This window comes from Oncorhynchus masou, chromosome 30 (assembly GCF_036934945.1).
Source record: "Oncorhynchus masou masou isolate Uvic2021 chromosome 30, UVic_Omas_1.1, whole genome shotgun sequence".
Lineage (NCBI taxonomy): Eukaryota > Metazoa > Chordata > Actinopteri > Salmoniformes > Salmonidae > Oncorhynchus > Oncorhynchus masou.
This window is the reverse complement of record NC_088241.1, coordinates 34124882-34140294: the sequence shown is the minus strand read 5'-3', so window position 1 is coordinate 34140294 and position 15413 is coordinate 34124882. Positions and strand designations below refer to the sequence as shown.

General features: G+C 43.1%; 1 pseudogene; it reads left to right on the top strand.

Annotated features, from left to right (window-relative positions):
* Positions 1-207: 207 nt before the first annotated feature.
* On the top strand, positions 208-1461 carry LOC135521637 (sex-determining region Y protein-like; annotated as a pseudogene).
* The last annotated feature ends 13952 nt before the right edge of the window (positions 1462-15413 follow it).

Below are 15413 nucleotides of genomic sequence, written 5' to 3'. Positions count from 1 at the left end.
TGATGATAGATTGGGCGAGGCATCAAGAACTATCACTGACTTGAGAGAACACTTTGATTTGACACCTTAAATCCACTCCTCCTGGCCTACTATTGGTGGATAGACACCCGGGAACGCATATATCCAATGTCCATCACTAGTGGAGTAGGAGAGCAACCTCAAAGCAACATCAAAGGTAAAAAAAAGATACCATGTACTTTGATAACCATGTACTTTGATCGGATCCCCCCATATTCCGATCTTTGCATAACGAAAGCCATGTTTGAAAGCGACGAGTTCTGCGGTGCGTCTTCCCAGAGTGAGCAGATGTCCGAGGCGCAGTCCCTCGGCTCTGTCCCATCCAGTCATCTCTCGGTCAACTCCGACTCCAGCTGCTCTAGTCCTGAGCCGAAACCATTGGCAGAGCCACGGGTCAGAAGGCCGCTGAACGCCTTTATTATCTGGACCAAGGAGGAACGCAGACGCCTTGCCAAACTCAACCCTGAACTAGAGAACAAGGAACTCAGCAAAATGCTCGGTAACTTTTATTCACATAATTTCCATTTGTCTTAAAACTATTATGAGACTATTCATATTTCAACAAAACCAAAATCATTATTCGCCTATTAACCAATTGATGAGGACAGACATGGCAAGTTAGCTGAATGTAGCATGCATATTGTGTGTTTTGTGGTGTTTCTATACTAATAACTAATACGATTGTGTTGCCGCAGGTAAAACTTGGAAGGACATGTCTCTGGCGGAGAAGCGGCCCTACATGCAGGAAGCAGAGTGCCTGAGAGTACAGCACACCATCGACCACCCCAAGTACAAGTACCGGCCCCGCAGGAAGAAGCAGCTGAAGAAGGGCCCCAAAACCCCACCTGTGGAGGCCCTGGTCCCTCTCAACTACCTAATCCAGAACCATTGCCATCAGCAGCAAGCCTACCCAAAGAGAGCCATCTACCCAAACTCCCAGGCATACTTCTCCCATATGCCCGGGACCTACCCAAACAAGTCCAATTACCCAGACCCATCAGCCACATTCCCTAACAAGCTTCTAGAATACTCTAACACAGGGACATTCCCAGCAGAGCCTCACCCATACTACTCTACCCAGCATGGGCTGCAGCAGTGTGAGGTCCCCAGCCCAGCCTATGCTGTGTCTCATTGGGAGCAGGGGGACTTCATGGCCCAGGGCCTCCAGCTGTTCTCCTCCACTGACCCCTCTCTGGAGTTCTATCTGGAGCAGATTCACCTAGATATGCTGTATGATCTGGACCGCAGTGAGTTTGAACAGTACCTGAGCCCCCCCCATTCAGGCCTGAGCCAATGGAGTCCAGTTATCACCAGCAAGGCAGCCTACGGGAGGCCTGAACTATGTCATTTGCCATATATGGCAAAGATTTGAGGTGTTTTTGTGTGTACAGTATAGATGGGTTGGCTGACAACGTCATGAAAATGATGCACTCTCATCGATGAGGCAGAAGGCTGTGTTGTGTTATGATTCTGAATGATCAGATAGCTAGGAACCATGACAAGAAGCTGCCATGTGGGGAATCGTAGGTGGCTTGTTACAGCTTGTTGTATCTTGTTATTGATGCCATTTCTTGTTTTGGGGGGGTTTGGACTCATGTCATGTCTATGCTAATATGGCTAGAATTCTCTAATCAGCTAACCATGTATTTGAGAGATAACAAGTGCTCATTGTGCAAAGGTTTTATGTTTTCAATAAACATTTGGAGACAAAATATAGTTGACATGTTGTCAGCAATCTAAGCCAAACCTGCCTGTTTTCCCCCATAGTTGTTCACACTTCGGTTTAGTTACTGAACAACCAACCTGTCTATGTCAACTCCAGAATGTATTATGTAAATGATAGTTTTTTTCCCCAACTTATTTGATACTATTTAGAAGTATGGAAATGGTATTACATGTTTTAAAGATTACATTTTTAGCATTGTTATTTATATTGTATATTTTGTTTTTGTCAAAATGTATTCTTATTGATGAATGTTTCCAACCCAGTATTTCTTATAAATAAATACATCTAAAATAATCTTACATTTGGATGTCCTTACTCTCAAGTGAATGCTATACAATTAACAGATTAAAATGTGCGGTGCACTAAATTATACACCATTTCAACAGATTCACTTATAAAGAAAACTGTCTTTTGATGGATGACTGGCAACAAATGATCTGGAATATTTATTACTCGTGTCAACAAACTGGAGTGGACTGAGAGGCTGTTGGGTTTATTGCTTGCCCAGCCGTTGGCAGAAGCCAGGCTGTTGACATACTGTTTTATCTCTGGGCCTATGTCTTTCTTGACTGGGCGAGGGGAGGAAAATAGGGTGGGTGCCAGGGGCATAAACCTCCACACTTCCTGTTTCATTTTAAAACATCTCACAAAGGCTCTAAAAATATGCCAAATATCCGCACATCTCGCAACTCATATGCCTCTGGCTGCCAAATGTTTATCCATTTATGAAAATGTTTCTCTCACTCTGCCCCAACCTGACTGGGCATAGGACCAGGCAGGGTAGCTCCATCAGCCAAGCAATCAATGAATGCTACAATAAAACACATCACAAGTCCCCACTCCACACTCAAATTCACCAACACATATTTTCTATGCATCCTTTATTGAGGGTTCACATGAGGAAACATTGAATAATGACAGGGATGGTTATTATGTGGGGAAGGGGGAAGCGCAAGATGGAGGCCAGGGGACTGAGGTCCAGCGACCTGCCCAGGGAGAGAGGGCTGATTAGGGACCTAAAGAGCTGCTCCGCTCAGCACTTCCAGGCTCTAACCCACAGATCCCTGAATGAACGGAAGAAATCTGACGTCAGGTCCATTCCCATGACACTCATGTAAAACCGTCAGACAGTGTGTGTTTATGTGTGACTGAGAGACACTATCTCTCTCACACATAAATACAACAACAAGCTCAATACACAGGATATTTTGAAGGTTTGAAATCTCTCCTTTCCTCTCTCAATTCAATTCATTTCAAAGGGCTTCACTGGCATAGGAAACATATGTTTACATTGCCAAAGCAAGTGAAATAGACAATAGACAAAAGTGAAATAAACGATAAAAAATTAACAGTAAACATTACACTCATAAAATAAAATAAATGAACATACATATATATGGGTTGTGTTTACAATGGTGTTTGTTCTTCAATGGTTGCCCTCTTCTTGTGGCAACAGGTCACAAATCGTGCTGCTGGAATGGTACACTGTAGTATTTCACACAAAGATATGGGAGTTTATCAAAATTGGATTTGTTTTCAAATTCTTTGTGGGTCTGTGTGATCTGAGGGAAAAATGTGTCTCTAATATGGTAATGTATTTGGCAGGAGGTTAGGAAGTGCAGTTTCCACCTCATTTTGTGGGCAGTGTACATATAGCCTGTCTTCTCTTGGCAGCCAGGTCTGCCTACGGCGGCCTCACTCAATAGCAAGGCTCTGCTCACTGAGTCTGTACATAGTCAAAGCTTTCCTTACTTTTGGGTCAGTCACAGTGGTCAGGTATTCTGTCACTGTGTGTGTGTGTGTGTGTGTGTGTGTGTGTGTGTGTGTGTGTGTGTGTGTGTGTGTGTGTGTGTGTGTGTGTGTGTGTGTGTGTGTGTGTGTGTGTGTGTGTGTGTGTGTGTGTGTGTGTGTGTGTGTGTGTGTGTGTGTGTGTGTGTGTCGGCCAAATAGCTTTCTAGTTTTGCTCAGTTTTTTGTTTATTCTTTGCAATGTGTTGTAGTTATCTTTTTGTTTTCTCATGATTTGGTTGGGTCTAATTGTGGTACTGTCCTGGGGCTTTGTGGGGTCTGTTTGTGTTTGTGAACAGAGCCCCAGGACCAGCTTGCTTAGGGTCACTTCTCCAGGTTCATCTCCCTGTCGGTGATGGCTTTGTTATGGATGGTTTGGGAATCACTTCATTTTAGAATCTTTCTCTCAATCTCTCCTTCTCCCTCTTTCTCTCTCTTTCTTTTACTCTCTCTCTCTCTCTCTCTCTCTCTCTCTCTCTCTCTCTCTCTCTCTCTCTCTTTCTCTCTTTCTCTCTCTTTCTCTCTATCGTGCACAATTCGTCTATGCCTTCTCTAAACTAATCCTACATTTCTCTACTGTGTTTCTCTGTTGTAATTTGGTCTCTTAGCAACAATCAATATTCCGTTTCAGGAATTTCCTGAAGGACCAACAGAGACAGTGTCAATGATAGCAGTGAAAGGGTTCATATGATCAACAGTAAAGAGCAGACACCAGTAGGACGATTGGAAACAAATCATTCAATTTTCAAGATTTATAATGAGTGAATCTACTTGTGAAGTAGGAAATACTATGAATTATCCATCCTTGTGCACTATTGTGCTGATGAATAAATATATTGTGCTTTCAGAAAGTATTCATACCTCTTGACTTTTTCCACATTTTGTTGTGTTACAGCATGAATTTAAAATGGATCACATTTTAGAGTCAGATTTTAAATTCAGATTTTGTGTCACTGATCTACACACAATACCCCATAATGTCAAAGTGGAATTATGTTTTTTTTTTGTATAAATTAGTTAAAAATGAAATGCTGAAATGTCTTGAATCAATAAGTATTCAACCTTTAGTCATGGCGAATCTAAATAAGTTCAGGAGTAAAAATATCACATAATAATTTGCATGGACTCAATCTGTGTGCAATAGTAGTGTTTAACATGATTGTTAAATGACCACCCCATCCATCTCTGTACCCTATAGAGATTGCAATAGAGATTGCGTCACCTGTGGATCTGTTGGTGCTGTATGCAAATTGGAGTGGATCTAGGGTTTCTGGGATAATGGTGTTGATGTGAGCCATGACCAGCCTTTCAAAGCACTTCATGGCTACAGACGTGAGTGCTACGGGTCGGTAAGTCATTTAGGCAGGTTTCCTTAGTGTTCTTGGACACAGGGACTATGGTGGTCTGCTTGAAACATGTTGGTATTACAGACTGAGACAGGGAGAGGTTGAAAATGTCAGTGAAGACACTTGCCAGTTATCAGCGCCTTTTTGGAGTACACATCCTGGTAATCCATCTGGCTCAGCGGCCTTGTGAATGTTGACCTGTTTAAAGATCTTACTCATGTCGGCTGCGGAGAGCGTGATCACACAGTCGTCCAGAACAGCTTATGCGCTCATGCGTGTTTCAGTGTTATTTGCCTCGAAGCGAGCAAAGAAGTTATTGAGCTCTTCTGGTAGGCTCGTGTCTCTGGGCAGCTCTCGACTGTGCTTCCCTTTGTAGTCTCTAGTAGTTTGTAAGCCCTGCCACATCCACCGAGCGTCGGAGTCAGTGTAGTACAATTCAATCTTATTCCTGTAATGACGCTTTGCCTGTTTGATGGTTCGTTGGAGGGCATAGCGGGATTTCTTAGAAGCTTCCGGGTTAGAGTCGCACTCCTTGAAAGTGGCAGCTCCACCCTTTAGCTCAATGTGAATGTTGCCTGTAACCCATGGCTTCTGGTTGGGGTATGTACATAAAGTCACTGTGGGGACGATGTACTCATTGATAAAGCCAGTGACTGATGTGGTGTACTCCTCAATGCCATCGGAAGAATCCCGGGAACATATTCCAGTCTATGCTAGCAAAACAGTCCTGTAGTTTAGCATCTGCTTCATCTGACCATACTTTTTTATAGACCAAGTCACTGGTGCTTCCTTCTTTATTTTTTGCTTGTAAGCAGGAATCAGGAGGATAGAGTTATTGTCAGATTTGCCAAATGGAGGGTGAGGGAGAGCTTTGTACGCTTCTCTGTGTGTGCAGTAAAGGTTGTCTAGAATTTCTTTTCCTCTGGTTGCACATTTAACATGCTGATAGAAATGAGGTTAAACTGATTTAAGTTTCCCTACATTAAAGTCCCCGGCCACTAGGAGCGCCACCTCTGGATGAGCGTTTTCCTGTTTGTTTATGGTGGAATACAGCTCATTGAGTGCAGTTTTAGTGCCAGCTTCGGTCTGTGGTAGTACGTAAACAGCTACGAAAAATACAGATGAAAACTCCCCAGGTAGATAGTGTGGTCTACAGCTTATCATGAGATACTCTACCTCAGGTGGGCAAAACCCTAAGACTTCCTTTGATATCGTGCACCAGCTATTGTTTACAAATATGCATAAGCCCCGCCACATGTCTTACCAGAGGCTGCTGTTCTGTCCTGCCGATAGAGTGTATATAGAGCTGTATGTTCTTAATGTCATCGTTCAGCCACGACTCAGTGAAACACAAGATATTACAGTTTTTAATGTCCCGTTGGTAGGATATACACGCTTTCAGTTCGTCACATTTATTTTCCAGCGATTGAACATTAGCTAGCAGAACGGAAGGCAAGGGCAGATTAGCCACTCTTCGCCTGATCCCTACCCTCCATCCATCATGTGGAATCATGTAGTAATCAAAAAAGTGTTAAACAAATATATTTTAGATTTTTCAAAGTAGCCACCCTTTGCCTTGATGACAGCTTTGCACACTCTTGGCATTCTCTCAACCAGCTTCACCTGGTATGCATTTCCAACATTATACTGTCCAACTCATTCCAAACCATCTCAATTGGGTTGAGGTCGGGTGATTGTGGAGGCCAGGTCATCTGATGCAGCACTCAATCACACTTCTTCTTAGTCAAACAGCCCTTACACAGCCTGGCGGTGTCCTGTTGAAAAATAAATGGTAGTCCCACTAAGTCCCCAAACCAGATGAGATGGCATATCGCTGCAGAATGCTGTGGTAGCTATGCTGGTTAGGTGTGCCTTGAATTCTAAATCAATCACAGACATTGTCATCAGCAAAGCACCTGACAAATCATCACACCTCCTCCTCCATGCTTCACGGTAGGAACCACACATGCAGAGATCATCCATTCACATACTCTGCATCTCACAAAGACTAAAATCAAAAATCTCACATTTGGACTCCTCAGACCAATGGACAGATTTCCACCGGTTTAATGTCCATTGCTCATGTTTCTTGGCCCAAGCAAGTCTCTTCTTCTGATTAGTGTCCTTTAGTAGTGGTTTCTTTGCAGCAATTCGACCATGAAGGCCTGATTCACGCAGTCTCCTCTGAACAGTTGATGTTGAGAAGTGTCTGTTACTTGAACTCTGTGAACCATTTCTTTGGGCTGCAATGTGAGGTTGTTCACTCTACTGAACTTATCCTCTGCAGCAGAGGTAACTCTGGGTCTTCATTTCCTGTGGCGGCCCTCATGAGAGCCAGTTTCATCAAATCGCTTGGTTTGTGCGATTGCACTTGAAGAAACTTTCAAACACATAAGTAGCAAAGATGATAACACATAATCACTCCAGACAGACACAAGCAAAAACTCAATACATAAATGTTGCAGCAGCCTAGACTACACCTAAACATTCGAGATCTGACATACTGTATGGGATGAAAATGAGACAACTGTAGACTACTATTGTGAGCTGCCCATTTGGTCAGGGTAAACAAATTGGTAATGTTATGTATTTATAGTCCTTGTGTGTCAGGAGAAAATGTGAATGTGATCAAAATCGGTTTATACTCCAAATTTGGCTGGCTATGCTGACTATACGTTTTCAATCCAAAATGATTAACTGGAAGGAATCAATTGTCATAATTGTGATGACAGATGTGAGTCATTTTTGCGTAGGCCTGCATGATTCAAACATGCATAACGCAAGCTCAGCCCTGTGAGTTCTGTTGTCTATCGCTTGTTGTCTATGTGTCTGTGTAGAGGAAATCCCCCTCTAATCTAGTCTAAATATAATTCATATGAAAAGTATAAGGTTGCTAGTTTGACAGGGTTTTCTTCCCCCCAGAGTTTTAAAACCATGTGGCCTGATTAGGAAAAACTGGTCCCATCATAGCCCATACAAAACCTTTTTACAGCGGATTAATCACTGTCATGCCTTATAAGGGTCCAGAGTTTTCCTGGTTAGGTTAACAGATAAGGAAAAACTCTGAGCCCCAGGAGGTAAGAATTGCCCCACCGCTCTAGGACCTATGGTGGCACCAGTCTGCTTGCAATTGTCACTTATCGTCAGGTATGTGGATGATCAGGGCTTTGAGTCCTACTGAAGGATACAGGTGCCTACCCCCCCCCCCCCCAAAAAAAAACCTATGCATGGGAGATGTGCCTAGAATCTTTACAGGTTGTTCATATATTTATTATTGCTATCTTTTTTAAGATGGTAATAAGATTCACATGGAGCGGCTGCTATTCTACTTGAAATAAAATCATGTTTGGAAAAAATATTGCTACGTTAACTACTACCGTTAATACCTTGATACAGCTGCCCAGTGGGAAGCACCTCAGGTCGGCAGGCACCTCCGTACAACACCAGTACTCTAGTCATCGGCTTATCAACTCGCCGTGCAGCCCAATCAGCCAGGCAAAACAGTCTTGAGTGGCAAGAAATCTGCCCAATTAGCTGATTCGCTTTCCATACACCCACTTCTGTCGACCCAACCACTTGCTCATAGTCTGGTTGCCATATTGGGCTGCAGCTACCCATACTTGCTCTCTACTGATAGTGCTCATTCGTGAATTCTCCTTCAGGAATGTCTCTCTGTCTATGGACGAGAAAAGTCAAACAGGAAACAGGAAAGTCTGATTTGAGACTCTCAACGGCTTCTTGACTAGAAACACATTTTATTTCTCTCTATAATTTAATAGAGAGACTGTTTGATAGACTTGGCACTGGAATGGACAAAATAAAGAGCTTGGAAAATAATTTAATTAATTAATTAATAAATACAAATAAATTGGCAAGGGGATTCACTAAGGAGACATGTTAAGACATTTCTGACTCCAGCTTAAAATGACCACCATCCACCGTAGGTGTGTAGTGTGCTTGAAATGAAAAGCTTAAAAACCAACCAGTTCTATTACAACCCATTAATTAGTCTCTGATAAAAATCTAAGGGCAGAACAGTTAATTATGAGTCTATCTAGGGCAACTCCAATCAAGCTCTTGTTTGGACAATCAGATTACAATAACCTCATCAGGGCAGTCTCAGCCTCAGTCCAACAGTTTCAATGGGCTTTCTCCTCTGAGTCTCACAGGTCTATGCTCAGACGCAGGCCAGGCCATCATTGGCTAACTTGGGTAGGAACCTGGCTTTGGCTCCTATCTGCAGGGACAATGGAGAAAGGAGATGGAAAAAGGGAAGGAGTAGAGGGGAGAATGGAGGTGGGAGAAAATAGAGAGTGGAGGAGAAAAGAGAGGGGATAGGGGAAGAATGGAGAGTAGAGCAGAGAGGAGACAAGAGAGGAGAGGAGAATGAATGTTGTAGAAGAGATATAGTAGAGCGGAAAGGAGAGAAGAGAAGAGATGGGTAAATGGGACCTCCGGTCTCCAGGGGGGAACACAGTGGGGACCCTTCTTTTGAGTGGAGTGGGTGCCTTTGGAGCAGGGAGACACCACCAGAAAACCAGACAGCTGATTACAGTAATGGGGTTTTTGTCTGACAGATAGACTGAATAGAATGGGGCGTCTAGGTGTGGCCCCTGTGACCTGCTGGGAAGATACAATACTCTATTAGAGGCTCCTGAGACCAGAGCTTGTCAATAAACACATATAGGAACTGATTACACACACAATCCTCAATCTAAGCGTAGTCGTATGTACTGTGTGTGTGTTTTGTGTGTGTGTGTGTGTGTGCGTGTTTGTGTGTGTGTGTGTGTGTTTTGTGTGTGTGTGTGTGTGTGTGTGTGTGTGTGTGTGTTTGTGTGCGTGTGTTCTTTTTTTATAATCACCTGGACGCTTAGATCAGTGTATGTACTATGAGTTGCTCACAGGGAGCTACCCGCGCTGTGATCATCTGGAGTTTGTTTAGCAAGCCCATTACCCTACCCTACTACACTACGTCCTCTGGAAATAATGGCAGGACTCTTCCTGAATGTCTCAGAGTACACTTCTATGACTCAGCGTTTGAGTATGTACTTGTATATGAGTGTTGTGCAGTTGTGTTTTTATGATTTGATGCAACTGATTTGATGAGCCTTCCAGATGGTGTGTCCACACGTCACAGGAAAAGATTCCCCCTGCTTTCTCCGCACCTCAATACACCTGGGACATCACTTCATTAGCAAAATGGTTTGAGGTCACTTGAATTTTAGCAGGATATAACCTCATAGGCATATGTAATAATAAGTGCTTTACAAAGGTAATACATTATACTATTTAATTATTATTATTACTAGTATGTATTCATCAACTATTACATGCTAACATTTGGTAATGGGTAATTATTTGATATTTACTGATATGTGTAACTGTGTTTTTCTAGTGATGGTTAGTGCTACCATTTTCAATGAATCCCAAAGGAAAAAAACGTATTTATTAGGTAATAAAAATGTAGCTTTTACTATGTTGTTTCCAAATATCAGGTAAACAGTGGACTGTTAAAACAAAGCATGACCTTCCTCTACACTTAAACTCTAAATCCCAATAACAAGCGCTTATAAAATTGAAGACGTGTCATTCACAGTTCTTCTTCAACGGCCTTTGACGTGTCTGTGGAATCTGTTAGCGATGTATGAAGGTCAGGGACAAGAACAATACCTGCGCATGTGTGTGTGTGTGTGTGTGTGTGTGTGTGTGTGTGTGTGTGTGTGTGTGTGTGTGTGTGTGTGTGTGTGTGTGTGTGTGTGTGTGTGTGTGTGTGTGTGTGTGTGTGTGTGTGTGTGTGCTTGCATGTGTGTGACTACATACAATCTCCATACAATGACAATTCCCGTAGCAACTCCAACAACATCTCTCATTGGGGGCACAATCTGTCTGTCCCCTAACACCTTCCTCCTCCTCCTCCGCCTCCTGTTTCCCCTCCATGGTGGGCACCTGTTAGCTTGTATTGACATGAGAACCTGTAGTAATTGGCTTAGCAGAGTAAACTTGAGTGATACAGCCCCATTCTCTCAGCAGGGTAGCTGGTTCTCAGCTGCAGTCACGATGATGACTGGAACACCACTGTATGGCAATTGAGCCATATCTTCTACCTACATGATAGCCACCATGTAAACCTGAACTGACTGAGCAAACAGGGCCACCACATAAAGCTCACTGACGCCTGATTAACCAGCTTGATGTTGATGTTGTTATTTCACACAGTCTATATGTTGATTTGTGGTATAAGGTGTGTGGATTGACATGGCATTATACTGTAATGATAAAAATGTCACCTGGAGGTAATTTGGGGGTCTCAGAATGTTTTTAGGATGTGTTTGGAAGCATTTGGATGTAGCATAATGTGGTGATTCGGGGTGGCACTGCTTTTGTAAACACTGTGTGGGTTTGAGTGGCAGGGTGTTTTGAGGCAGGGGGTGTTAAGGGAGATTGGACTCTCATAGGACGTGGCCTCACTTCCCCCTCTCTCTGAGGCTCTCAGGAGGAGAGCAGTGTGCCTTTCAACTTTTATTTTTGCTCTGTTTATAAACGCCACTTTCTGGGAGCCTGGCTGCAACCTCTGTTATTCTTCCTGTGCTGTTTGCCCACTCGCAGCTGGAGAGACAGGAAAACAAATCTGGAAAACTACTCCAAGTATGTCATCTGTGATTACGGGACGGAGCTGCAGTGACCGCCGCCTGTGCCTGGCATAGGCAGGCCTGGGCAGCTCTCCCTGGCTTGAGGCAGTGACAAGCCTGAGTAATTCGCCTCTCCTGGGGGCCTCTCTGGGTCTGGGTACCTATAGCTCAAGGCCTCAAGGTCTCCTAGCGCATTCTTCCAGGGAACTCTGGCTGTCCGCCTTTTTCCTGCGGAGACACAGCAGAGGAAGCCACCCACCCTAAGGTGGCCACCAAGCCTCCCAACTTTCAGTTTTTACTTGGGTTTATCCTCCCAGCGGTAACACACCCAGCGAGGACAAAACAACAAGCCCAAGGCTAGAGTTGTTTTCTCCTCTGAAAGTTTTACAATAACGTGACCCAAAGAGTGCCATATAACTCAAAATCATATCAACAATAATGTAACTCTGTTGGAATCTGACCCGTTTATATTTACCGTAAACGTCACTGTGGAAGCTGTAAAAATTGTGAGATGACTGTTTTGTCGTACATATGCGGGCTGTCTCCATATTAAACCTAATTTAGGAAAAGCATTGGTTGCAACTCACCTTATTGTCGGCCTCTCCTTTCCTCCGCAGCCACTTTCCCATGGTGAGGAGAGCTGGAGCGGGGATCCAGGGGGATGGCAAATGACACAGCAGCCCGGCCTCCCATTGTATGTTGCGTTTACTCAGCACGAGAGAGCAAGGACAGTTAGGCTGCAGGAATACAATAGCCTCATATTTATTTACTGCTTAGTGGCAGCCGGGGAGGCCCCTGTACCTGATAGTGTTTACAGCAAGGGAGAAACCCCCGCTTCGTAGGATACTACACCCACTTAAAGGTTATTACAAGGCTGTGTATGTCTCAAATGGCACACTTTTCCCTATGTAGTGCACTACTTTTGACCAAGGCCCATGGGGCTCTCATTCCGCCAGTTGAAGCCTTTCAATAAAGAAGGAGTCAATTCAAGGACATTAGGTCTCAAATGTGGGAATGTACTTTCATTTGATGAGCGTACTGTATATTTGTATACATGGGGAAGTAAAATGAAAAATGCCTACAACCTCAGAATAGTTAGGCCTACATGTATAAGTTTAAAATGGAAAATTAATACAATTTGTGTGTTGAACTTAAATGTTGTTGATGGTCTACTGAATCAGTAATAGGCATGTTATGTCAATAAGTAGAAGAATGGACAGAAGGGAGCCCTGAGTGCCCTGGCAGAGTGTGGTTATCCCAGTTAGCTCCAGGGGAGGGCTCACTCTAGTTTGCAACACCACAATCACAGCAATCTAACCTGTATTTTTCCCCATCCATAGGCCTACTTTGCTATATTTCTCCAACAACTGCTCTTTATATAGTCAATCCTAGTTCACATACAATTTAATTCCGTTCAATTTCCTGTTCAGTTTTGGTTAACAGGAATTGCTTTCTCCAAGTTTCCAAACGTTCATATGAAGGGAAAATAAACAGAAGCGGCGGCGACTATTGACCGACATGACCATACCCGTTTCCCGTGAAATTCATTTCCAGAGAGGCATTATGAGCGCTTTATTTATTGGTCGCCCTTAAATCCTTTTTAAATGAATAGACTGATTAAAAAAAGAGGGATTTCAGAAAAAAAACGAGAGATGTGTGGTAGAGCTGAGATTCTGAGACTCTCCTGTTACTGTGACAACCCAAATAGTTCAGGTGTGTCAAGTAACAGGGCTTCACTGCTGCTATTAGCACTTTTTATATAACAAGGATATGTGGGGGATTTCCCCGAAAGCATTCATCTTTTTCTGTCATAGGGATGCATGTTATTGAGGAGCCATTTGAATGTATTTCGCTGTATAGGTTTTCTGTGGGAGCGACTTAAGGCCTGTGTCACTGTATCTAGGTGTTACATTTGATCATTATATCACATTTGATCGCTACTAATACTACTATATGGCATTATGCTAACTAATGTCCATTCATGTCATTTCGTGCATATATTATGATGACAATTTGTGAATTTTTTTGTTAGTTTTGGTCTTCGTTCAAGGGTTCGTGCACACAAAACATTTTCTTGAGGCAAACCTCAATTCGGTAGGCAAAGTCTACGCACCTTCATCTGTGATTCGTCCACAGTAGGGATTCTTCAATTAAGTGTCTGTTGTCAAGAGAAGACTCTTTTTCATGAAAGAAAATTCACCTGAGAAATGCTGCACCAAATATCTTAGTTAGATGTAAAATTGCACGACTAAGATCTCAGCAAAAACGTCAAAAATTAATGACAGCTTTCTTGAGTCATCTTAGATTAATTTGGCCTATTTTAAGGAAGAGTATACTGGACGCTATGGAAAACAGGTGTATATAGCAGTGTTTCCTGCACAAACACGCTGGCCTCTCTGACCAAATATAGTAATTCACCCACTTCCCCTCTGAACTCCAGGGCAGCATCCCAAATGACACCCTATTGCCTATATAGTGCACTACTTTAACCAGAGCCCTATGGGCTTTTGTTAAAGGTGGAGCAGTACATAGAGAAAGGAGTGCTATTTGGGACACAGCCCCAGTTCACTCTGTGGCCAAAGGGCTGTCCTTCACACCTGTCGAAACCTGCGGTTTCCTGTCTAAACCTAATTGCTCCTGTAAGTTGCTCTGGATACGAGAGTCTGCTAAAAGACTAAAATGTAAATGTAAAATGTTTCATTTAGACAGACAGCGATATTTCACTAACCATTGGGTTGGACTACAGTTAACTAATCAACTGAATTTCTTACTCAGCTTTGCTTTCTCTCCCTTCTCCTCTCACTTACTCCCTCTCTCCTTGCCTTCTCATATATATATTTCTCTCTCTACCTTCAGTCTCCTTCTCCCTGTTCCCTTCTCTCTCTCTCTCCCTCTCTCACACCTTCCAGGCAGCTTAAGCGCTCTTCCTTCCTGCCCTTGCATGGCTTCCTGCTCCTGCTCTTATCACTAGAGAAAACGTGACAGGGCCTCAGCCTAGTCAGCCCGCCACTACCCAGCACCCCCCTTCCTAGGCCACGACCGCCTTAAATGGAAGAATTCTGCCCTGGGCCTAGGGGCGTAGGTGCCTGGGGTTGGCATAGCGGGATATCCCGGGGCCACTGTCACCCACCTGGCCCAAAACTGCTAATGGACTTATTTATTATAAACAATATGGTTCCTACTTCACAGCCTGAAAGAGGAACAATAAATGTTAAGTGGTCAGACATGTTTTTATTTATGTTTTTATTTATCTTTAAGGAAGCCCCGGGCACTCGGCATTATAAAGCCATTCTCTGTAAAGGGGGTTTCCTCAAGCACAGGAAATCAGTAGCTTTGATTTTCTCGGCAAATCTGTGCTTCATCACACAATGGGAGTACATCTGCACCTCATAATAAACGGTCCATCAAATCTGTGATTGACCTCATAGCTAATAAAGTGAAATTCAAACTGTGCATCACCCACCGTACAATATTGTGGCATCAGAGATACGTTCCACTACGTCACAATTCTGCAGCAATTTATTTTATTGCACCACACTGGTGAATCAAAAAATGTCATCTACTACTAGTGCCTGGCATTATATTAATGTGGTAGTTGATGTGGCAGCAGGTTTTGTAATGTGAAATTTGCTTTCAGCAATTCATCAGCATATCCCACTAAGCACAGACGTCAGTTCAACTTCTTGTTTAGATTTACAGTTGAGCTAACGTGGTTGAGATAACGTGGTGAGCTAACGTCAATTCAACAAAAAATGGCACCATGTCAGTGGATTTAAGTTAAAAGTTGGGTGAAGAAAACTAAGAAATTCCCTTACGTTGATAGCTTTTTGCAAATCCATTCAGTTTTTCACATTGATTCAACATCAACATCATCACATTACACTTTTTGTTGTTGAAATGACATGGA